The following is a 27,264-nucleotide window of genomic DNA, read 5'->3' on the forward strand; positions in this document are numbered from 1 at the left end:
ATTCAAATTACCTGCTCTGCTCACAAGACCTTAAATTTCTCGAAAGGTCTAATACGAGACCTAAGTCTTGCTAACGAATCCATTGAAAATGTTGTGTCAGAACTCAGATGTCAAGGTGTCATCGAGGCAACGCGTTTCACTTTTCGAAAAGATGACCGTTTGTTCCCATCGAGCACATCTATTAACTTTTGACTCCCCGGTACTACCTAGTTCTATTAAAGTTTGATGTTTTGCGATGCGTGTGGATTTTTTTATCCCACGACCAACGTACCGTTGCTTTAATTGTCAGAAGTTTGGCAAATGGGCAATATTCTTGCAGGAATAAGATCACTTGCTACAGATGTGGTGAATGTGATCATGATGGCAAGACATGCACCAACACAATCAAGTGTTTGCATTGCAAAGGCAACCCCATGGCTTCGTCAAAGGAATGCTCAGTGTGGAAGTACGAGGCCACTGTTCAAAAACTCAAATGTGAGGAAAGAGTCAGCTATCCCGAGGCCCAAAAACAAGCTCGTTTACTCACACCTGAGAACATCAATCGCCCGTCTTATGCTTCGGTAGCCAAAAAGGTAACGGCATCAGTTCCTTGCCAAACAGATCTGACTTGGGTAACATCAGAACACCCAAAAACATTTTCCGAAGTGGTACCTAGTACATTATATACACTGGCTCAAATCAGACATCAGGAAAACAAAGAGAAACGTCATCATCGACTCAAACTGAATCAAGGAGTGTGCAACTCCATAACATATGTGGGTTGCTTGGGGATATGGATATTGAGGTATCCGCCCATGTGAACACGAACGGCCATACGAGTGGTCACTCACCCAGTAAGAAAGGGAGAGCGTTGTCACCAGTTACTGACCCTTAAATGTTCAGTTCAACTTTAATTCAGTGGAATTGCAGAGGACCGAGGACGAATTTCAATGATTTACAGATCTTCGTACAGGATCTTACACCATCAGCAATCTGTCTACAGGAGACATATTTAAAACGGACAGATATTTTTGCCATTTGTCATTTCAGTGCATATCACTATCTTTCACCTCCTGGTGCGAGGGCAACTGGAGGGTCTTCCATCATTGTTCGGCGGAATATTATCCACAGCCCTGTTACACTCAAGACTCATCTCCAAGCTGTTGCAGTGCGACTTACGTTGCACGTTACTTTTACAATTTGCTCACTATATATCCCACCATCTTCAACTCTTCAAATGGGTGATCTGCAAGCTCTTTATCATCAGCTGCCCAAACCCTGTATTATTATGGGTGATCTAAATGGCCACAACCAACTCTGGGGTGGTTCAACTACAAACATTAGAGGTAAAATACTCGAGGATTTTATTTTGAACAGTGATTTATGCATTTATAATGATGGTTAAAGCACATATTTACACCCTGGCACAGGAACGTATTCAGCCCTTGATATGTCAATAACAGACTCAAACCTACTGAATGAATTTGAATGGTCAGTCCACGATGACCTCTGTGGTAGTGACCATTTCCCAACACTACTAACACCTGTCACACTGATGTTTCTCCGTCATCACGATGGAGTTTGAAAAAGGCTAACTGGCCTTTATATGAAATGCTGTGTGTTGACTCAATTAAACCTGAACTTTTTAATAATGTTCCTGGTGCTATATAAAGTTTTTTCCGATGAACTGAATATCATTGCTGACAAGTGTATACCAAAGTCCTCTGCAATTTCACATATCCGAAAAACATGGTTCAACGATAAATGCAAACAAGCTAGAAAGGAACGGAAAAAGGCAGAACACTATTTCCGTTGACACCCCATGGTGCATAATTTGAATAAATTTGAAATTTGAAATGCTAAAGCACGGCGTACTTTTAAACAAAGTAAACGCTAATCCTGGCAAAATTATGTATCAAAGATTAATCTTTAAGTCTGGAATATGATCCCAAAAATGAATGGTAAGGGCTCCAAATCTTGCATTCACCATCTTAAAGATGGAAACCAGTTATTAACTAATAAAGCCGATATTGCTTTGGCAAAAAATTCTTTCTCGTCAAATTATGAACCTAAATTCCAAAAATACGAAAAAAGCAAGAAAAGAAAGCTATTAATTCTCATTCACATAATGGGGAAGACTACAATGAAACCTTTTCACATGCATTATCAACTCCTGAACACTTACCAGAATCATGTTTAGAGACACTCTTACATATTTTTTATGATACATGTATTTGGATATCTGGACAATTTCCTTCGTCGTGATGACGAGGCCGTTTGCCTCAATTTATATCCAACTTTTTAAATGACAAACAATTTCAAGTCCGAATGGGTTCTACCCTGTCTGATCATTACAATCAGGATCAGGGTGTCCTACAAGGAAGTACTTTGTCTGTCACTTTCTTTAGCGTCAAGATCAACAGTTTATCCAAGGTTTTAAATAATTCAATTGATGGATCACTTTTTGCTGATGATTTTAATATTTCTTGTCGTGGTAAAAATATGCATACTATTGAACGGCAACTGCAATATTGTGTCTAAATAAAATAAAAATATGGTGTCTTGAAAACGGCTTTAACTTTTCTAAGTCAAAAACAAATTGTATACACTTCTGTAGAAAATGTAAGCCGCATAAGGACCCAGAACTATTTTTAAATGACACTCCAATCAAAGTCGTTAAGGAGGCCAAGTTCTTGGGTCTAATATTTGACTCCTATTAACTTTTCTTCCGCATATCAAATTCTTGAAAAATAAATGCCTGAAGGCTCTCGACTTATTGAAAGTCGTTTCTAATTAAAAGTAGGGAGGGGATCAGCTACCCCCATACACCTACATCGATCATTGGTCCGATCGAAACTTGAGATTTTGGCTCCATCGTTTATGGTGGAGCCTGTAAAAGCAACCTACAGCTGTTAGACTCTGTCTACCACCAAGGTCTAAGACTTTGTCTTGGGTCCTTCAGAACCTCTCCTGTTGACAGTCTTTACATCGAGGCCGATGAGCCATCTCTTATACAACGCCGTATAAATTATTTTTACAATACATTACAAAACTGTACTCTAACGAATCTAACCCTGCATATAAATGTGTCTTCAATCCCCTCTATGAGGATTTATACAACCAGAAACCTTCTCTTGTTCCGCCTCTTGGGCTCAGAATTAAATCATTCATTTCTGCTGCTGGCATTCATCTGGAACATATATGTCCTTCCCGTCTTCTTTCTTCTCCTCCTTGGCAATTGGTGAGGCCACAAGTTGACTTAACGCTGACAACATTTAAAAAATCAGAAACTAATAAATTACAATATAAACAAGAATATAATTAATTAAAAAAGTAAATATAATAATACAAATACTTATTTACAGATGGGTCCAAGGATGGTGGCGCGGTGGCATCTGCCACTGTCATTGGATCCAGAACAATACCGGATAACAGCTCTTTTTTCACAGCATAAGCAAACGCCATCTTAACGGCTCTTAACTATATTCAAAGACACACTAAACATAAACAATACATAATCTTTTCCGATTCTCTTTCGTGTCTTCAGGCTATTAAGAATCTTTCTTGTAAACATCCACTTATAATTGAAATTCTAGAATTATATAATGATCTTGCAACTGGCCAATACGACATCGTCCTCTGTTGGTTACCCAGCCACGTTGGCATTTCTGGGAATACAATGGCCGATCTTGCTGCCAAGGCAGCACTCAACAAACCTGTGACACCACTTCTTATTCCTTACTCTGATTACAAAGCTAGCATTAGAACTTACATCCGTGATCTGATGCAGAAGAAGTGGGACACCCAAGTAGGTATCAATTACATGAAACAAAACCCTATATCGGTTACACTTACTTGGGTTGTCAGTCCAGATTGGAGAGGTCATCATACGACGATGTCGTATTGGCCACACAAGATATACTCATGAATACCTATTGAAAGGTGAGGATCCTCCGTTTTGTATCCGTTGTGATGAAAGAATCAGGGTCAAGTATGTCTTGCTTGACTCCATTGAATATTCCATCACAAGGGATAACTATTTCAAATCACGAACTATGAAGGATCTTTTTAATAATATATGTTCTCATTTAATTATTGCATTTTTAAAAGAATTAGATTAGTTGAATGATTTGTAAATAGATAAATATTTTATGTTTGGAGGTTTATATTAGTAACTTCGATTGTGAGTGGCTGTATCCTCAAAGGGGGTTAAAGCTCTGTAAAATGATTGTCCTCCTGAGAGGATACGTAAGTCCCAAAACATTCAAAGTAAATTAAAACTTTCCACGTTTTTAATCGTAGAATACGTGTCTTTTTAATGTATGGCTAGATTTCCTAAATTGTTAACGGCTGAAGAGATGGTGTAAATCCAGCTATGGTCTGTGCAGAAAGCAAATGTACTGTAAGTCCCCATGGTCCCTAGTATGGTGATCGACCTTCAGTTGTTGGCAATATATAGCCTGTTTTTACCTTGTATTGTCATGTATAGTTAAACTGTTTCAGATCTAAGTACTAGTTTTAAATTCGAATCTGTGATAATCTAGTGATTTTACTGTCGTTCGTTGACAGGTATTTACAATTTACCATTAATTACTATGTGTAAAATTAATTGTTCTCGTTACGATATGACTGAAATATTGCCGATGTGACGATACATTTTAACTCACTCACTCAAAAAACGGGACAATCGTGATTCATGTTAAGCGTGTTTGTGTGTCATTAGTGTTTGGAATCGACCTCTTAAATCATAATATATATGATGGTTTCCCAATTACGTAAATCGATGATCATGCTGTTGATCACTGGATTGCCTGGTCCAGACTGGATTACTTACAGACCGCCGCCATATAGCTGGAATATTGCTGAGTGCGGCGTAAAACTAAACTAAACTCACTCATATGTAAATGCATCCTTTGGGCGAGGACTGTGCTATGATTTAGACATATGCTATTCCGTGCATTCCAGAAATGATATAATACACGCTTTGAGTCCAGACGCAAGCGTAAAACAGTTTGAAAACATTAATATAAAGGTCAGGGTAGTTGCTGTTGAAAAGTGATCTGCACTTACACTGCAAGACCATCGAGTTACTCATTGGACAGCGACAGGCCAAGGTGGGGAGCCTATACAGTACAACCAGAAATTGTTGAGAATTTAAGATTGTAATTTTTTATATTTTTTATATTCAATTTCCTTTTCTCTAAATCATCCTTACTGAGGATCACTGAAAATGTCGTCTGCTAGCAAGTAAACAAAGGGGGATAACTCTCCACAAACTAATGAAAAGGGATTAACGGAGCTGTCTCTCTTGAATGAAACCAAGCACTTGATAGCTGGTCACGGTTGTTTATACTAGAAATCCAATTATACATATTCCTAAAATTCTCAATAATTTCTGGTCATACTATACATGCCCATTTAAACTGTCTTATTAAAACAAACAAATATAAAAAGATGTTTAACATGCATGCGTGTATGTAACAGGCACACTCTTACCTCTGAGATGTCATATTTCTGGTGAACATATTGTTTGTATTTAGAAATCAACACGTAACAGTGTACATGAACCAGTCTGCCTGACACGTTTCCCTTTTTAGAGTTTGTGGAATTAGTTTCATGAAAGCAATGATACTCACATTTTGTCTCATAAAAACAACGAAAAACATAATCAAAAACATATTGCCGCATTTCAGTGCTCATAATACGACCGGCAAGGTATATAATGACAACACGAAAAGCTGTTTTTGTCGTATTTCCAAAGCTTTATCAGTCATGATGGATCTTTGATTCGATCTAACCTTTTCCAACGACAATCGTTTCAAATATCTTAACATTTCATGAAGTGATTTCAGATCATGTAGATTTGATTCGAGAAGTATGTTTTACTTTGAACAGACAATGTCTTTTAGACAGGAGTCAGAAATGACATACGGTATGTTTGGGTTTACACCTTTTTAGGTGGTACAGATTCTAGAGCTTTTTGGGGTTGAGCCCAATCCGGGATTCGACCTTAAACTCTCGCAGTTAGGCTACTAATCTCCAGCACACAAAGTCAGAGGTCTAACCCACTCAGCCGCTTTGGCTTCCACAAAAATGGAAGTGAGTGAGTGGTTAATAGCTAACGTCACATCGGCAATATTTCAACGATATCGTGACGAGAACATTTTACATTGAATGGAATATGTGTATATTATAAAACCTGTCATCGAAGGACAGTAAAACAACTAAAATATCACAATTAGATTTAAAACTAGTGTGAAAGGTTAAAAGTAATAGCACTATTAGGACAATGCAAGATAAAAACAGGCTATAGATCGCCAACAACTGAAGGTAGATCACCATACTAGGAACCATGGGGACTTACATTACTCTTACCTGCATGGACCCTAGCTGGCTTCAGCCGCTGGCGATTGGGTCAGGAGGACCAAAAAAGCTAGCCGGCAGTTAAAAGAAGCTGTGAAAAAAGATACTACGATGGTAAATTTCAATGAAAGTTTGGTTGGGACTTATTCCTCAGGAGGACGTTTTCGGCAAAAATGGAAGTTTGAAACAAGAGGTGACACATGTTGGAATACAACAGCTTTCACAGCTGTGGTCAAAACACGACGAAGGAAGTGCAATGCCAGATGTAAAATGGTACAGATGGTATCAATAAGCATCCTGCAATAAACGTTCTTAACATCTTTATATTCGGGATTACACTTTCTCAGTACATAAGTACAGAATCTGGTATTTTGGGGGGAAGGGGTGGGGGCAAATTCGAACCCACACTGTGACAAAGTATTAGTGTGATAGATCTCTGACATCGTGTGCTGTGTCATTCTCTGAGAGATTTTGCTTTTGACAGGCGATAATTGTTCCAGACGCTTCTGAGGCTATTAACTCATTAAGCCCGAGAGCCACCTCACTACTCAACACCTGGAACCCCTCGCTGATTGCCCACTCGTGTGCCGAGACTAATTAGTGCTAATCACACCTGATTTCCCTGGCAGGTTTCGGGGATGACAGGAAACTAGTCGTACAAACAAGTCCTGATTGTTTAATTGTGTCGTAAAGATACATGTTGAAAGAAAGCAGGTGTGAATACATATCATGTATGGCAACGTTTTATGTCATTTTATTGCTATAGTTTCTCTTGTAGACCTTTGGCGGCTTGTGCATTTATATTTTATCAACATATGCATGTATTCTTTGTATGAGAGTGAGTGAGTTTAGTTTAACGCCGCACTCAGCAATATTCCAGCTATATGGTGGTTGTATATAAGAGATGAGACATACATAAACAAATTCTCTCTCTCATATCATTGTGTGAAGTTTAATTTTACAAAACATCTATGACAATGACATACTGTAAAGAAGAATTTACTTACATACTTTATAATCTTCTACGAAATTAGCGTTTTTGCCGATACATTTCTAGTGTATACGGATTATTATAAGGAAAGTGTTATTACACTAGTCTGTGACTAACATAGAGCACATTCATAGCTTGGCATTTTGTTTCATCTAGATTCAATGCAGAAAACATACGTGACCATACAAACATACATATAAAAAATTGTATACTACATATTCCTTGCATAGACATAAAACAAAGAGTCACGTGATAGGGCGTCATCAAATTTCACGAACAGAACGTTCGGCATCTCAACTGTTCAATAAAGTGGCTGGTCATTTGTTATCTATGACCAATCGTATCATGAGATACCTGAGACAGAGGAAAGGACAGGTGATGGGGCGTGGGCGAAATTTCTGAAAGGCACGTTTCGTCACTCAACAGCTTGGATAGAGATTGATTATTGGCTATATCGTTGACCAGTCGATATGCTGGGTTTCGGCTTTATCAACTCAGCTATCATGTAACAGTTTGTGTATTGTGAACATACCTACTGGTAACTATGTATGAAATATACACATAAGACAAGTAGGAGTAGATAGACAATTTGGCGAGTTTATTTGTCCTCAGAGATCGAAAACACATTCCTTTTCGATAAGTAAAACAAAGCGATTGAAGTCCAACCATTGAGTAGAGATAGTGTTTATTTTCATGTACATTTTACGCTCACGACTAGTAAATAAAGTTATTATTGTTTGCTGTAAATGTAAATATAATCTTCACCTTGATACGAATGAATATCCAAACTAAAGTACACGTATTACAGAATTCACGAAGTGACTCTATACTGAATTATTTTATTGTATAAACTTGCAGTTGAATCCCCCAAATATTTATGAAGATGGGTGTGCCTATATTTATACTGGATGCAAACGAGGTTCATAAGATAATAGATGTGCGTGTATGCATAAACGTTACAGAGAGGGGCGTGACTCCATAAAGCAAGCTGTCCAATGATATAATAGCGCATCTGTTTATTTTACACTTGTCACGGGACAAATCTTTCAACAAGGGCGTAACTACATATGCATTCTACCGGAGGCTGTTATTTCAAGGTCGAAAGAGGTCTTCAATTATCTCATTACTGTAATCTGATTGAATGATTATACGCATGTGTATCGATACCGTAACTGATATACTATCCAGCTTTTATTGACGATGGATTAATAGAGACTGAGTTCATTGATACACGTGATAATTATACCGGATTTGATAATTGCAGAGATCAAATACAAATGTTTTACACAATGCTCATGTAAATTGCATAGAAAACTGACAATTCAAATCAACATGAAAGTTTCAACAGCTTGAACAAAAATGCTTGAAATACCTTTGTATGGTTTACATGTAAAAATTTATTATATTACTTTTGTGTATGTCTAAGAACTTTTTGAATTACAAACTTACTGTGTTTTGTAACAAACGTAGTAAAAGATGTCATTGTTGTAATAATACTGACATGTATATATATTCGATGCAAAGGCGCGACCTGTCATTTCATGTTCGATTAGGTAACAGTATCAACTTTTAGATTATGGAAAATAAATAGTTACAAAGTTGAAGTTGAAGAAAATATAATCGTCAGTAACCGCTAAACCATTACATCTAATTCAATCAATGTGCATAAGAAGTATTTTAGGCGGTATCCTCTTTTGCCAGTCGGGCAAGTTGTTTATTTAAAGAGTAAGAGGATTATGAGGCATGGTCGACTGGGTTTGTTTGTTTAACTAATCCCACACGGCTTTCACCAGTAGAGGAAATGATTTAGTATCCATTCCCATTGAAGAGTACCAGACACTTACCTCTGTAAAAACAACATGATGTGTTCATTTGCCAAACGCTGTACAAGCCCATGATAATGATTAGCAATTGATATCAAAACACTTTAAATACTTCTTCTGATTGACACTAACGGTAGCATCTCTCATAAGAAATGCTAATATTTGCTCGGTACTACTAAATTGGTTCAAATAATAGGTACAGTGCGATTTTAAAAGTACGACACACATGTGCGTCTCTCGCTGAATAAGACGTGCTTTCTGTTGTTGCACATGTGCGGATCTCGCTGAATAAGAGGTGCTTTTCTGGCAGCAGGCGCGTGTGCGTCTCTCGCTGTGAGGAGTTAATTAATTTGTCGCACATGTGCGTCTCTCGGCCTTAATGAGTTACTAGTAACTGTTACAGGTGAAGATGAAAGATTGGTTCCGAATTCGCACCTGTTGAAATGCATCCAATGTTGCCTCACTTTTCCGGGATAGCTTAGTGTTGAAAGTGTTTCCTGTTTATGTCGACGGCCCAGGTTCCATTCACAAATTTAAGACAAACATGCGCAACTCATTGCTATGTCCTCAGCCGTGATGTCGCTACAATATTCCAGTGTTCACTCACTTACCTTTGTAAACGGAATAACCAAATGTGGAATATGCTCAGTGTCTGAATATGACAGAACAAAATATATAGGCTTCATTTCATGACAACCTTTCGAGACTTCATCACGTGTTGAGAAGAAAAGGGTTTTAATGTCATCTTCAAGTTTAGTGCGCGTTAAAAGAGATGTGCGGCTGCTTCCACAGGTGAATGAGTGTAGTTTTACACAGCTTTTAACAATATTCCAGCAATATCACTTCTTAACACACTATTAAGGACTGATGATGGTTTCCTGTGCCAGCCAACTAATGCCAAACCATGAATAACATGAATACTCAATCAGACACAGTATAGTGCTCATGTTACCCCGAGCGCTTGCTATTAAGGACAAACGCTCTGTTCACTAGTGGCGGTGTGTATGGTATGACGTTGATGTAGATGCATGTTATGTGAAGTGAGTTACTGACTTAAGCTAAATGCCACTTTGAACACTAGTTCAGGTTTACACGAGTCAGCATGTTTTAAAAAGTGAAAATGCGTAGACGCACGTGGTTGGTGAAGCCAATGAGCTGATATGGTAGATCTGGGTCTTGTTTTATCTTTTCTGAAGGTTTGTCTGGCCGAGACCTGTCAGCAACCCATTATGCTTGCCATAAAAGGCGAGTAAATAAGCTTATCGTAGACACAGGTAGAGACTCGACTATGCACATAACATCGCTAACTGTGTCGTATAACAAATCATTCTCTCCGTTGGTGAAACCTTTTGAGACACAGGTATGTCTGGCCGACACACGACTATGCACATAACATCGGGATATCGACATCACATGGTATCATATGATCTGGGTCTTGTTTCTCAACTTTTCTGACACAGGTTTGTCTGGCTGAGACTCGACTATGCACATAGCATCGTTATGACTGTGCACATAGCATCGTTATATAACTGTGTCGTACATCATAAATCGCATCTTCATTCTCTCACGTATGTCTGGCTGATACTCGACTATGCACATAGCATCACTGTGTCGTATAACAAATCTCCCATAATCGACAACATCATCATAATACATCATATTATCAATCTGGATCTTGTTTCTCAACTTTTCAGACACAGGTATGTCTGGCCGAGACTCGACTATGCACATAGCATCGTTATGTAACTGTGTCGTAAAACAAAGCGCAATCATTCTCTCCGTTGGTATATGGACATTATATCATAATCCACCGAACAATACATCATATTATCAATAGTATATGTCCACAAGACATTACAACAGTCGTAATGTCCATTTATGCCATTATCAGGAGAACAGGACATCTGAAACTAACTTCGCCGATGACGTTAATACATTCAATAAAAATCTTTATTGCCAAACATGTCCATAAAAGAAATATATTACTCTGCTTCCATGTTAGATAGCAATCAAATTCCGATGATTGGTCTACAGCGAGTGCACTGCAAGCCATATATCTTCTCTGCGCTTCAGTCAAGTCCACATTAACCTTGGAAGGACAAACAGCGACCAACAAACACTGAATCCGACACGAGAATGTCTGTAAACAGTCTACAATTGGCATATATGTCACCGTCAATCACCCCTACCTCATTAAGCGCAGACCAAAGTACCAACTAGATTACCCAATTCATTACGGTGATACGACTCGGTGCAAACACTGATGTTCAACACAGGAGATACCGATCAATATTACACTACATCCCAACACGACTATTATTTGATATACACAGTCAATAGTTCAGCCCTTGCGATGGTACATTAGGCATAGCTTAAGACATGAGGGTAAATAGTTTAGTTCATAAAAGTTCATTGGTAATCCTTACACATTCAACCAGATTATGATCTGCTGTTTGTCAGTACTCTAACCATGATCGTGTTGTTCGCCTAAATCCTGTGGTAATGGTATTCTGCTTGTGCTTAGCTCTTATACGAACATACACGCCGACATGTTACTGATGTAGTTTTCAAAGCGGCGTTTACTTCAAATTAGTTCCGCGCAATTGTTGTTGTCTTGCTAGTGATAGTCGTTGTTTGTTGATTAATCTCAAGGTCAGCTATAATCCAGCTATATGTCGCCGGTATACAAATCATTCATCCTTGAAGAGCTCTAAATGATCAATATTATGTGCCATGACCAACATCAGCAGGTGAATTTGGCACCCAGCCATCCATTTTCGAATGAGACAACTTGAATTAGTCGTACCAATCATGAGTTGCTGGTCACCATATGTAACCCCACGTTCCTACGTCGTGAAAGAGTGAATCAAAATGAATGTGATGTGCTGTATAAAACACTTTTAGCCATATCGCTCGGAGGACACAAATATTGGCGAGCTGGGATGATAGTAAATTGATGTAGAGTAGACATAATCATTTGTTGGTCAGGAAAGCAAAAACAGACAAGTTGGTTAACTTGAATTTCCCCTACACCAAATTGTGTAGCAAAATTCCATTTCCACAGAACGAAATTTGGGCTAACTTATTGTGTCTCTCCTACTTAAACAGGGACATACGAGAATCGTAGCATTAATATCGCTTTGTGGATCGTAGTAGAAGCCTGATCATGCATTATAAAGCTGTCATATAAGTAACTATGCTATGTAAGTCTTTCATGTCACAAATATGACATAGTATGTGCTGTAAACGGTTGAATGCAATAAGGAATAAGTTTATTCCATTCCATCGTGTTATCATAATATGTCCGTTGAAAAACAGAATGACCATAAGTTTTTTGACGAAGTGAAATCGCACTGCAATCACCTGATGATTGTTACTACATCCAGATCATTATAAAGATTCTAGTTATCTTTTATCACAAGGGATATCTATTTCAAATCACGAACCATGAAGGATATTTCAAATAATATAAGTTCTCATTTAATTATTGCATTTTAAAAAGAATTAGACTTGTTAACTGATTTGTAAATAGATACATATTTTATTATTGGTAGTTTAGATTAGTAACTGAGATTGTTAGTGGCTGTACCCTCATAGCGGGTTGAAGTAGTGTAAAATTATTGTCCTTCTGAGAGGGTACGTAAGTCCCGAAACATTCAAAGGAAATTTAAATTTACCAGTTGTTTAAATGTAGTATTCTTGTCATTTTCATTTTGGCTAAATTTGACTTCAATCGCCTGCGGCTGATATAAATCCAGCTAGGGTCCATGCACGTAGCAAAAGTAATGTAAGTCCCCATGGTCCCTAATTTGGTGATCTACCTTCAGTTGTTAGCGATCTATAGCCAGTTTTTATATTGTATTGTCCAAATAGTGCTATTAGTTTTAACTTTCCACACTAGTTGTAATTGTGATATTCTAGTTCTTTTACTGTCCTTCGTAGACAGGTTTTTGTCATATACATATATTCTATTTCAATGTCAAATATGTTCTCGTCACGATATGGCTGAGATATTGCCGATGTGACGTTAAATATTAACTCACTCACTCACTCTAGTTATCTTTGCTCACCTTTAAACACCGGACATATTTGTATCAAACTATATACAGTATCTCTCAAAGCGATCGTAGCGCTACGATAGTGTAAGCGTATGTTAAAGTATGGGAGTTACGATCATCTTAGCGCTACGATACGACAGTTATAACGACTTTAACATAGACTTGCTGTCGTAGCGATGTGACGTTAAAAGGATCATCCCATCTTTAACATTAATTGCACAATCTGTGTGATGGTAATAGAAAAGTATAAGAAACTGAAGCCTTGTGATGACCACATACAATTTCAACAAAAGAATATTTGTAATACAGAGGAACCATATTAAACCGTTTCCCGGGCAATCATTCGGATTAACAAATAGGAGGATTAATTATTCTTAATTATTTCTTGAAAATGGGATCTGGATTGATAGGGTCTAACAAGTAACTGTTCGTTTCTAGGGCTGAAGCAAGTTACTCAGCTCGAACACACAACTAATAGAATATCCAAAAAGGCACTGGTGTTTAAATAGGTTGAAGTTGGACGCGAAGGCTTTCTACAATTTGTTTTTATTCTGCGCCAACTCCATATTTGTACAAACGATTGTATCCCATAAATGTCAAAGTTTCACTTGAATGTTGTACTTACAAGTGGGTCGTAAGGTACAAATACTGGTACTTACTAAGTTTAACCAGAATTTTATGAAAATAACAAAACATGTAATGAATATCTACCAAATTCGTCGTAATCGGCGAATGAAGACTATGAATGGACATTTAAGAAGTATCTTCAAACTTTCAACACGACATGCTTTATTCCTGTACATTTAGCCAAAAGTCATAAATATTTCCGAAACGTATAGTCAGTTTTGTCCTGTAATCAAACAAACCAACATTCTAATAGTCTAATTTATCAAATTGCTAAACGTTTTGTATTAACACGAACATAGCCTTCACCTGATTACATTCAGGTCATTTTCTTCCCGTCGCAAAGAGATTCCGACAGTAACATCATCGACACACAGAATGAGTAAAGAATTCAAGTTTCGTTGAAACATTACTGTTTTTTCAAAGCATTTACAGCTTAACAACCAACGTTTTACGAATGTTGTCACCTGAAACAATGTGATGTCTATGGTACATGTGTAGAAAACTTTGAGAAACAGCTGTTAAATATAATACCTCAAAAGCTATTAACATTACTATATCTTTTTGTTAACCAAACTACTATTAACATCTCATCATCACACAACACAAATACAAATACACAACTGAAATATTCTATGCAAAATACATGGGCTTCTCACCAATAAGTCTTAAGGTGATTTAAATTTAGCAAATAAGTCTTTCATAATAGTTTTGCACTCCCTGTTTCTAAACCTACAATGATCTGTTAAAGAAAACCCCTAACTGATCATGAAACATGTACTGATTGAAACCTCGAGCAAGGTTATGATACTGATAAATCTGGGAACACAATCAGGGCGAATTGGGATTAGTGCCTACGACTATTGGCTGCGGGACGCACAGTGAACAATAGCGAAGGACATAACAAGTTCTGTGAATATAGGTTATCAGGTTACCTACATCAGGTTGTTGAATCCCTGGGGAGACCAATTAGATCTCGGTCATGAAAGTATCATGTACGTTAATCTAGCATTAGGTTTGACAAGGTCGCATTGTAGTATGAATTTAACATCACACAAATCTAACTAATGTCCCGTGGGTCAGCGAATATCCCAGCCCCCGGGCCTCAGTGTCGGAACGGGGAGGGTTTCAGGCAACTATTGGAGGAGATAACAGTCGTTGACACTAACAGCTTCATGACATATCAAGGATGAAGTAATTGTCCATCGCTCCACTGACACACACGTCCTAACCGTAGGGGACTGTTCGGTAGCCAGCCTGTCTATATGGTGTTTATCAACGAGGAACCAGAAAGGGGGTCGCTGTAGTCAGAGAGACCACAGGTTGTTTGTGAACCATTCCAGACGAAGGTTTCAGACGCTTAATAATTGACGAAAACAAAGATTACATGAATGGTGCAGATGGACAAAGAATCAGACTGAGCCTTGAGGGTTAACATTAATCAAACGTAGGACCATGTGGATGGGGAGATGTACAGTGTTTTCGTTAGGTCATGTCCGACTTCTTTGGTTTCAAAGATCATTAAAGAAATTAAGTTCTCATTTATTTTACTTTTGGCTTGCGATCCTATGTAAGTACAGGTCCATAATTTTACAAATGTTTTATAAACTAACAATCATAATAAAGTTTCTTCATAAAAATTCTGTTAACACTTTTAGGTAGAAAAAATACTTCCAAAGTAGGTCCAAATTGGAAGTAGTCTCACGTTATTTTTTCACCTGTCTGATAATATGTTTATGAACCACTTTAACAAAACGTACTTTTTGTAACGTAAGAACCTATCCATGCACTTTAACTTTGAACATCATATTGTTTGAAGAAGGATCTACAAAACTTTGAAGGAGCAAAAGTTGTGTAAAAATAAAACCATCGACTAATATTTCTGCAAACTTGACGGATCTACATCTGTAACATTACTTTGAAGGATGTTTCGTTTCTATTCCTGAACATGACATAGAAATAACCGACATTTATTTGGGGCTCCACTGCGGGGTGCATATGTACGGCCTGCAATTATCTATGTGTTAGTACATCGTAGGTACATGTGTTCGTGTTCGAGTCGTAACAACGCGTTGGCATAATAATTGCAGCTGATGTTATTAAAGTTGTAGTATCTCTAAATATTTCTATAAATAACAGATTTGTTTTCGCTAATGCCGGATAAATGCCTAAGAAATAAACTTCTGCAGATAAGATTATTTCCACTTTCTACACATGTTCAATTACACTCAAAGTCAACACAAATGTAAATGTGCATGTTGCACATAAGTGAAATATTTCTGTACTTATTCCTTGCTACATCAAAGGTTTCGTAATGTATGTTTGTGTGTATGTCTTCTTCTTCAACGCAATATACTGCCTCCGTGGTCGAGTGGAAGAAGCATCAGTCCAGCAGGCAGGTCGGTGGTTCGATCCCCGATCACGGGAACGGGAACTGATTATACTTTCGTTATCATTCTTTGGTCCCGATCCATAAAGCGTTCGTAACGTTACGAATGTCGTAACTCGTTCTCGGCGTTCAGGGGATGACACAAGAAACAGTTTAGTCGGAGTACACAGTGTCGTATTCACTCTAAACTGGGGCATGTTTTATAATAGTACTGGATATTTCGAGTATTTTTGAGTAAATGGCCTTACTGTTCAGAATAATAACGAACTGACGCTATAATCGTTTAATTATTTTATCATTATTATTATTTACAGACCAGCCAAACAATGACTTTTTTAGATAACTTTATTATAAAGTTTCTAAATAATTTGAAGAAACTTCAAATACAAATCGTCAATGCTGTGATGGACGAGGCTCACGTGGGCGATAACTCTTATTCACTGAGAGATGCAGCATACAATCAAGGGAGATCACTCCGACAGCCTTATCTAGGTCAACACGACCTGGCTCATGATACTGTCATTACAACTACTTCACAAATGCCAGAAAAGAACCAGTCTTGTTATCCACCGGAACGAAGAAAAGCAATGAAACTTACGTGCATGTATCGATCAATAATTGGATTATGGAAGGAAAGAACAGTGTGCCCTGAAGTGTTCCCTCTGTTTTAGCTAATCCTGTAGGTTTCGTTGAAAACATGTAAAGAATCATAACAACGGCGGCATTAGTGCTTCGTGGAAAGGGATATCATCTGCCATAATAATGTCGGCATTACAACTCTCCTTCCTAAGCTTCTTTACTTCGCATCACGCCTTCAATGACACTGGACAAAGAAAATAATGATGTTATCGTGTAAATCCCTTTTGATGAACAGTCTTGCTGTCATCGTCTTTCACAAACACCTTCTTGTAAGTGTTATTAGATCTTAACGAAATGCCACTTGGAATGGAATGCATTGGTCTTACTTGACAGGCAGAAGGTCGCGTTCTGACAAAATCTCATTAAGGACAGAGATGACAGTTACGTCATAATGTTGGACAACTTGACCTTCATGTCACCACACGGCTCGTTGTGCCAAATGACATTACTGGTCACGATTTTATCATTACTGTGGCTGAAATGTAACGTTGTTAAGATGACATTCTTATACAGTGAAACCCGTGAAGGTCCGGGTTAGAATATTGATCTTCAGTAACCCATGCTTGTCGTAAGAGGCGACTAACGGGATCGGGTGGCCAGGCTCGCTGACTTAGTTGACACATGTCATCGGTTCCCAATTGCGCAGATCGATGCTCATGCTGTTGATCACTGGATTGTCTGGTCCAGACTACAGAATTGGGTTGCGATCATTTGGAATATTGTTAAAAAGCGGCGTAAAACTGAACTCATTTGCTTATATTATATTATTATAACATTTATAATTTTATGCAATACCACTTGGTATGCATAGAAGTGTTCAAAGACTGACCGCCTGATAACGCCAGTCGCCTCTTACAAGCGTGGGTTGTTGAAGACACGTTCTAACCTCGCGTGATAACCCGGATCTTCACGGGTCTGACAAATCTAAATACATGTTGTTAGCAAGCAAGGGAGATAAAAAAACTCTTTTCGATGTAAATATCATTGCTGCGGCAATATCCCTTGGTTGTATTGTAATAGTAGTTCAGGTTATACACACATACACACACGCGAGCGCACGCACACACACACACACACACTCACCACCATGCACAGTAGATCCTTGTCTGTGTTGTGACAAGTAGGCTTTTCATTAAAAACATCGGAGCAGTGCGTAAATGTTGACGAATTCTCCTGTTTACTAACTTTGGTAATGGTAAGGTTTATTTTCTTTGCTAGTGTTCAGTTCAGCTGAAGGCTATAACTTACATCATCAAAATTTTGCCTTTGCATTGACAGTAACTCTGATTTAGGCAAGTGGATTCCAGTACCAATAACATGCGCCAGTGTTTAAACCTTTCGGTGCTAGTATTGATACATAACGTTGTTTAATTGTTAGATACCAGGGGTTTTAGTTCAAACTTGGAACCGCGAATAATGTTGTAAACCGCTTCAAGAAATGATATTTTATAAAATAAAGTTGACCACTTGTGTTTGTCGTAGTTAGCCACAAAAAGAAACTGTGCATTGTTAAATCTGAAAATATAACAAAAACGGAAAGTTTCTATATAAATGTTAATAAGTTAATCATGAGAAACAAAAGAAAACTTCAGAAAAGCATGTTCAGTAACCATTCCATTGTATGATGTCTTTCAGTGGCATTTAGAAGTTGTACATTGATGTCCAAGATATTTTTATGGATTAAACTTCTTTTTGTAGTTAGGGGCGGTGGGGTAGTCTTGTGGTTAAAGCGTTGGCCCGTCACGCCAAAGACCCGGGTTCGAATCCCCACATGGGTACAACGTGTGAAGCCCATTTCTGGTGTCCCAGCCAAACTCAGTCAGTCAGTCAGTAAGTCCATTGTAGTTAAAGCCACAATGCAGGGTGCAGGAGTCCATAGGGAGGGGTCAAGTAACATTGTCTAAATCTCAGTAACGTGTGCAACCACAGGGAGAACAGCATTGTATCGAGGACAGATAGAGTGTAATGGGCATAGAAGAGTTGTTTCATTTCAACTCTGATGCCTAATCACGAACGTTATCTGACGGAGTTGGTTCACATCGTAGGTCCATTCCATCCCACACATGCTCTAAAAGGAGAGATCCGGTAAGTTAATAGGTCATGACAGCACGTGTACATAGTGTTATTGAAAAACTCACAGCAACCGTTACCACGTGAGGACGTGCATTATTATGTTATCACTCTTCTGGTGAAGAGATTCTGAGATTCTGGTGCCTGAGCATACACTTGTTAAATGCTTCGAACATACTTAAATGGGTTCTCTGACGTGCACCCGTTCCATCATAACGGAACTCCAGGGCATAGGCTTAGGCATATCGCTCCCAAATAGACATCTTGACGTCGGTCAATAAGGGAAATGTTTAATATATAATTCACTTACTCCTGGATTCGTCTGGAAAGCAAAAGTCATCCATCACAACCGTGGTTGACCGTCATGACTTTGGCACAATCTTTTCTTGAAGTCGTTGCTTCATGATAGGTCGTATGGTGAAGGCGGTTCCTGACTGTGTTGGGGTGGATACGCTAAAGTCCTGGGCCAAGATTTTCGAAGCTCTCTTAGCGCTTAGATAGTCGTAAGTTAATGTTAATGTATGGCACTTACGACTATCTTTGTGATAAGAGAGCTTCGAAAATCTGGGCCCTGGAGTGTTCTGGAACCTGTGTCGTAGATAAGTCACCCGTATCCGTCTTGGCGTCGTGACGCTTGGGCGAAAGGCAACCTTCAATATTGTTCTGATAACCCCTCATAACAGATTTTCGGTGGTAAGGGAACTAACATGCATTTGTCAGTCGTGGCTTAATGTACGTTCTTTTTAACGTTTGCAACCGTCAAACTTCAAACAATTAAGCTTCCGAAATTCGACAGCAGTTTTTGACATTCATACGCTCCATGCAGTTGTTGTGTTGCAGGTTTCAATACCGACGTCATGAAACGCAGCACGCGCATATGTGTTCGACTCAATCCACCAATTAACGTGCATTTGTGTATTCATATATTTTGATTTCGTATTTGCAGTTTCTTTCTATTCTTTTTATTGGCTTGCATATTATCACAAAAGAAATGTTTAGGTCGACTGTATAAACCAGGTATTCATGACAACCTGAACGCAAATCAGCTAGCTTCGAATAAAATGGAGCTGTTATTTAACTCACTTCATAATGTTCAGAGCGGCGTTAAATCAAACCCGCTCAAAAAGGATACCATGAAATATTGGAGTAACGGTCTTTTTAATTCGACAAGGAAATGGCTATTTAAAACTAGAGACAATTTGCATGCATGAACATCCTTGGGCATTTCTGCAGGACTTAAAGAATGTAATCACAGAGCCTAAATGAAAATCACAAATCAATGTACATAAAAAGATGTCTAAACGGCAAACAATTTTTTGTATCAAGTTAAAAAAAGACACAACGATCCTAAAAGAAATGTCGCATCCTGCTTCCGGGCGGTTTGATTAACGTTGATTAACCATCTTTTATGAAGACGATGTCAAGTCAAGCACAGGTGCATTTTCAATAAGGGGAGAAAATTAAGGTCTTGCGCGGGACATAATAAGAATTTAAATATCACTTTCTGTGGTATCTAATCAGGTATGAAATAACAGCTTCGTGAAATGTGAAAGAACTCACTGTAAGAGACTGACTGACTGACTGAGTTTGGTTTTACGCCGCTTTTAGCAATATTCCAGCAACATCACGGCGGGGGACACCAGAAATGGGCTTCACACATTGTACCCATGTGGGGATTCGAACCCGGGTCTTCGGCGTGACGAGCCAACGTTTTAACCATTAGGCTTCCCCACCGCCCCACCTGTAAGAGAGGTGCTTGTACTGGTGTATATGTGGTGGAGAAATAGAATGGTGTCGCCCATGTTAACCATAGTGTTAACCAGGGTGCTACTACAGTTAACATCGATTTGTATCATTCGTCAGCTAATAACGCGTCTTAGAATTACTTTGTTACAGCATATATTTATGAGTGAAATACGGCGCTCTCAGAAATATTCACCTTGTATCACATACTCTAGTATGGAACCCGCAAATCAAAGGTTGATAACATCAGCAACGACACGAAGTATTCTGCTGAAAGGTAATAAGTTGTGATTTTCAGATTCCAATAAACAGATAATTACAGTCAGAATGGCGAAGAAAATGCAGATTTATTTAGAAGACGGATGGATATTGGCGCAATTCGATCTGGATCAAAAACAGTTTTAAACATGGAACTACTGAGAGTTTGCAACTCTGTGAAAGGTAGTATTTTAACCGCAAAGCAACACACATGCATTTCTGATGACATAGGTAGTATTGTGAATGACTAGCTGTTTATCGATTATCATGCAAGCATTCATTTTCCCAAACTCACTGTAACTATTCCCTCACTGATACACTGCTAGTTAAAGTCCTCTTACCGTTTAAAACAACACGTGTTCTTCAAATGCCAAGTTACTGTTATTCCTCTGTATGATAGACCCACGGAAAGACACCCGATTATAATAGAAATAAATTGGGAGTTGATGAGGTCAAGACAGGAATATATATTTTGCAGGATGACACTTGTCGGTTAGTTTGCCAGGTGCACATTGGCCTAATCTTTGCTCGTGTCGACTGATGGCTCAGGGTCAATTAAAGCCCACGCGATGCCGCCAACTGAAAGTGCAGCTTACTCTTGTGCCATTAGAAAGTATATAAAAAGAACATTGCGTGTCCAGAAGTCTCGACCAGTTTGACCATGGTGTCGTTGGGATTGTTTTTAGATATGGCGGAGCATTGCGTCCTCTTGCTGTGAAACAGCTGACGTAGACGGCTAAGTCTTTCCAGACGGAAGATTCCCTTTGAAGGGCTGACAAGGAGTAAACATAGTATCGTCGCCACGTAGACATAATTCTGGATTAACTGTCGAATAGAATTGTCGATAAGTTCTCTTTCTTCATCTTGAGACGACAGCCGCTTTACCTTTAGTTTTATTACAGACTGATTTGACTAGAAAGGGACATTTATCAATATACATGCAATTTGGAGTACAAAGGAAGGTCTCAATGTGGATTGACTTGATTTTACAAAATATACCAGAAGTATATCGAGGCTATCCCAGTACGACTCACTTCCGGTTACTAGTCAACTTTTACACATTCACGGTTGAATTCGATTTAAGTTTTAGCACGGTTATTTCATCTAAGTTTTTTTTAACATTTTCGAAAGTCGCGTAACCTAACTGTTTGTTTTGTTAGCATATTGGAATTCAAAGGGAAGGCAGACTACCTAAATTATAAGATTTGAAAGCTCTCTACTATAAATGAAATCGTACAGAACACTTACTAAGTTTAAAGTATATTCCATTCTGTATATTCTGCCCACATGAAGTATGTTTCGTTCACCACTTATAGTGCAGACAAATCTTTAAATAACAAACTATCCTCAAGTTCATGTTTTGGACAAATATTTGCAAACAAAACCATATTGTCATGGTTAATTATGTTATTAATATATGCTTTTATGACTCCAATTTTGTGTTTTTTAGCAAGACCAGTTTATAACAAATTAAAAAAATTATATTTGCTTGCATGCACACAATAGTGCGGTACTCCATGGATATATGCATTAAAGCAAAAGGACATTAAAGTCAAAGACAATGATAGTTACAAAATGTACCTGCTCAATACACAGCCATTAAATTGATGCTGATCTGGGTCAGTGAGCAGTTTAGTTTCTCTCCTTGTATACTCTTTGTATACTCTGTACGAGTACAATGTCCACAGCCATTAAATTGATGCTGATCTGGGTCATGTGCAGCAGTTTAGTTTTCTCTTTAGTTTCTCTCCTGTGTATTGACTGATTTGTTTATACTCTGTATACTCTGAGTACAATGTCCACAGCCATTAAATTGATGCTGATCTGGGTCAGTGAGCAGTTTAGTTTCTCTCCTTGTATACTCGAAATACGGTCAGTATATTTGTATCATTATAAAGGAACGAATGCAATGAATATCGTGTCATACAATTTTAGATATATTTTTTCAACATCATACAACTATATCTATTTTAAGTGTGTCTTCCACGCGTTTCACCGAATAATCAATCTGGACTGACGTTTGTCATATACTCAATCTGACGTAAATAAGGTGATCGATGATTGATAAAATATCGGTAAAGTCACTTTTTGCTGGATTAGACATAATGGTCTTTTCCAGCCTGGGATGTTTGATCCTATCGTGAGGTAATGGTGCGAGATAGACCCAATCTCATTCACTGAATTCGTTGTTCGCACAGAACAGAACAAGCGATTGCGATAGAAGGGGAACAAATCTCATCCATATTTCTTATCATCCTCGCAATTACGAGATCAAAGAGTCTGATCTATAATGAAAACATGTTAGAAAAGACTGGTTCTCCTTTTGTGTGTCTTTAATGTGCGGCGTTTGCGTAAGTGGAATGTCGTGCGTAGTACACGTCAGTAATAACGTGGATTAGGTTTCTATCTGTGATTTTCGACTTATGAACATTTGCTGTACATAAACCGCACGTACGTATAAAAATTATAAGGATTCATAACATGTATTATTAGCATATATCCATGCCCTGCATGATTCATTTCCGAACTCGTCAACCATGGAATCTTTCAACTACATGTTTTGTATGCGAATTCTCCTTCATGAACCTATTTAAGTAATGAAGTTACCATTAACCATCGTCTGTTATCTAGAACAAAGATAAAGTCGTTTACTATACGAACTAGTGATCATGAGTGAGTTAGTGAGTGAGTTAAAGTTTTTAGGTCACAGCGGAAGTATTGCAGCCATATTGTATACGAACGAGCGTTTTAACATTATACTGCGTTTTCTGAATACCATAGCCACAATGGCAAGCCAAGGAAGGGGTTCAAGGGATGTGTTTTTTACGATTTCAGAAGGTTTTGTTCACGCCAGACATAATATAACAAAGGCAATGACAAACACAGTCACTCGTCTTTACTGATTAACCGATAGATGAATGACCTGTAAATAGTATTAGGTCAATTGATATGTATGCCCAACCGTATTGTATCCAATATTTTCGTGCGGTTTCCTTTGAAACAAATTCTCTGGGGGGATAACGACGTCTTCGCATATGGAAGGAATGGGGTTTTGGGTTTTGGGAAACTTGGACCTTGGATCTGCTACTCAACGTCTCAGCGTGTCAACAAATGTGGTAGTTATGGGAATGAGTTCATCACTTGTGTGTATAGTACTGAATTTGATTTCATGTAAGTGTATAGAACATCAAAGCGAAATTTCATGTCAACTCTAAAATCTGCACATCGTAGACGGAAAGAGTAAGGTGCAGCGAATCAAAACACTTCTTGGTGTTCAAAACAGAGTTAAAAAATTATATTAGCTCAAAAACATACCACATAATATTTGGGTAATTCTATTTGTTTTTCATTTTTTTTGCATGTGCATCCTATACCGGAGAAAATCTACACTCATGAATATCCCTGGGCAGTTCTTCAGAGCATCAAGAGGCTAAAAAATGCCACCGGTATGTAAAAAGATCTTTGAGACAACAGTTTTTGCTTCTGGAGCATTTATTCGCTTTGATATAGCTTATGCTTTCATATGCATTCTGAAGTCCTGCACAGATGAGTATTCACTGAATGAGAAAGATATGTCCTTGCGTTGGAAATGATATGAGTTCAAATATTCTGTGCTATTCCATGAAATAATACCTTCAAACATTTTACATGTACAGTGTGTAAATATTAGCTGCATTCAGTGAAATACTTGTGCCACTTTAATGTTAATGCAATCCAATACTTCTGTTCATTTGTGATTGCCATCGTACTGCTGTGTCCAGTTTCTGAAAGGGGGCTGTTTTTCCCTTTAATGTGATATGTGACTGACATTTTTGTAAAAAAGCAAACCATTTGCATTGTGATTAATAACATACAGATAAGAGATGACACATATCTCGCCCCGAATAGCTGCATCGCTGGCGTTAAGAAAGATTCACTCACTCACGGAAAGGGAACTAATTAATTTGTATATTGCGGCAATACCACTGATAAACCTACGAATGAACAATTGCATCACTTCTCAAAATGCATCCATCCTCAAAATATAGAAAACACCGTTTTGAAAGGAAATGTTCATCTCAGAAAAATAGTATTTGAGTGGACAGATATCACAAATCATGTATATCCTGGCTTTATACTGAAAATTTTGTTGATTATTTTTGTATCATTGACAGCATAGCCTTCTTAAGTAATCTGTGATGGTTATTCCTCAATATCAAAAATGAACTAACACATGATGACACAATAAGAACCGATTCGGCCACGGAGATGAATTGAAATTGTCAAAACAAATCCGGAATTAATTTACTAAAGGAATATTGCCTTTTGGGTGTTTCTTTCCTGTCTGTTTATTAGCCTGTTGCGGCTCGTTTAGGCCGATGGCTCCCTACCGCTAACTGAACGAAAGCTGCCTGATTAGGTGTAATTGGAAGAATAGCAAGAAAAGTCACTCATTATCAAGAAGACACGACTCGATCAGAGTCAATTTGAACTTTATGTTGCATGAATGTTTAAAGGTCACATGCAACCAAAAAATCAAACAAAATTAAAACACAATTATCACTTATTCATGACATATAATATACATTGCTGGTTATGAAAAAACATATAAACAAAATTATAAGCGTACAATCGCAAATCAAAAGTGCAATATTGTGTACTTCGGTTTACTTCCCAAGAAACGAAGCAGCCGGGATACCGAACCCAGTCAGAGCGGGTGAGTGTGCCCTCAAGTGTAAGGGCTGGTTCATTTGCAGATGCCCTCACGGCTTATTGTGTGTGTGTATGTAGAGATGTTGGGTTTTGTAAATACATGCTCATTTTTTGTGTATAACATTTTGCAATCAACAGACATCAAAACATGTCATGTGTTCAACTATCACACCTGCCTGTCTGTGTAATTACATAATGTGACAGAGACCGAACTCGCGCCATAAATCAATGCATTTTGTTTATGGTGTATAGCCTGATTGGTGTTAAGTTCAAATTGCATGTGGTCAGTGATCGCAGTTGTGTATTGAATATTGTCATTAACAGACAGGCCGGCAGACCCACAGGTGTCAATAAAACAAGACATTGAGTTTTTTCTGTGACAACGACATATCTATATCACAGTTAGAAATTCTGTCAACGCTAAATCATGACATTGCTTTTAAGTATCGAACTGAGAAAGTGACTCGGTAAGAAGAACGTGTGGTGAAATTATATAAACAGTTAATTTACTGTCATAACATATAAAAAGCTCGCGAGATATCAACACAACATTAGAAAAATAGCTCACACCAAAGCCTTCACCGAGTATTCACCTGACAACCCACTTCAAAGCTGCGCGAACCTATTTCACTGCGCACGTGCTATGAGCGCAGCCCAGCTGTTGAAACCCGTTTTCCCCAGAAAAAGTCTGGGGGAAATTAGTGAAACGTTTGAACTCCGATTTCGCGCGTTTTTTTTCATCGCGTTATTTTTCAACTTTATAAGTTGAATTTGCATTTTTGACGATTTGTTTCGGTAAGTCCATACCAAAAGGTATCAGACTTACCTGCAAAGTTGTGTTTTACGTTGCATGTGACCTTTAAGGAAATGTGTTTTGTGAACGGTTCATAACTGCCATGGAATACTGGGGCAGCTTTGTACGAAACATGATCCGTGAAGAGAGGGCTAGACCTTCAAGGTATTAGATTACCCTCTCAGTGTACACTAGATGTAAAACTTGTATCGTGGCCAATTAGACATATTTGTGGATTGTGTGACGATTAGAATTTTCGTTGACTTTCCTTTGTTCTTAGTGGGGAGACAGTGGCAAGACTGCAGCTGAATTGACTGGAACAGAGCTTCCAACCCCATGAGAGAAATAAACTTCAGATACCGGGGCCCAATTGTCGCAGGGTGGAAACTTAGCCCCCCACCCCACAACGAAGCAAACGCATATTCCCTTCTCAGAGTCACTGTAGACGACGTATTCAGACCATTTTAGGTGATTTTAAGTGGTCATGTTTTATATTTTTCATATGAACCCATTTTGTTGTGAGATTTTTCAGTTTTAAAGCTTCTGATTCTGAATCGCGTGATATGCTAGTCAAGAGTGATCATGATGATGATAGTGGCAGTCTGGGTTCATGAACTTTTGTTTAGGACAGCATTTTTATTTCAATATAAATTACAAAACGAATAGTGCTCGCTCCAAAATTGTCGGAATTTTATATTTCCTAGATGTTTCACAGAGCCTGGCGTGATTGAAATTGATAGTTATATGGATGCAACTGTATTGTACGAAACGATTCATGGGATGGGTTTATGTGTCTTTTTATTTGATTCCTTGAACATCTCGTGAAAAGGGCAAAATATAAG

This window comes from Haliotis rubra, unplaced genomic scaffold (assembly GCF_003918875.1).
Source record: "Haliotis rubra isolate DU_JTF1 unplaced genomic scaffold, ASM391887v1 Scf181, whole genome shotgun sequence".
Lineage (NCBI taxonomy): Eukaryota > Metazoa > Mollusca > Gastropoda > Lepetellida > Haliotidae > Haliotis > Haliotis rubra.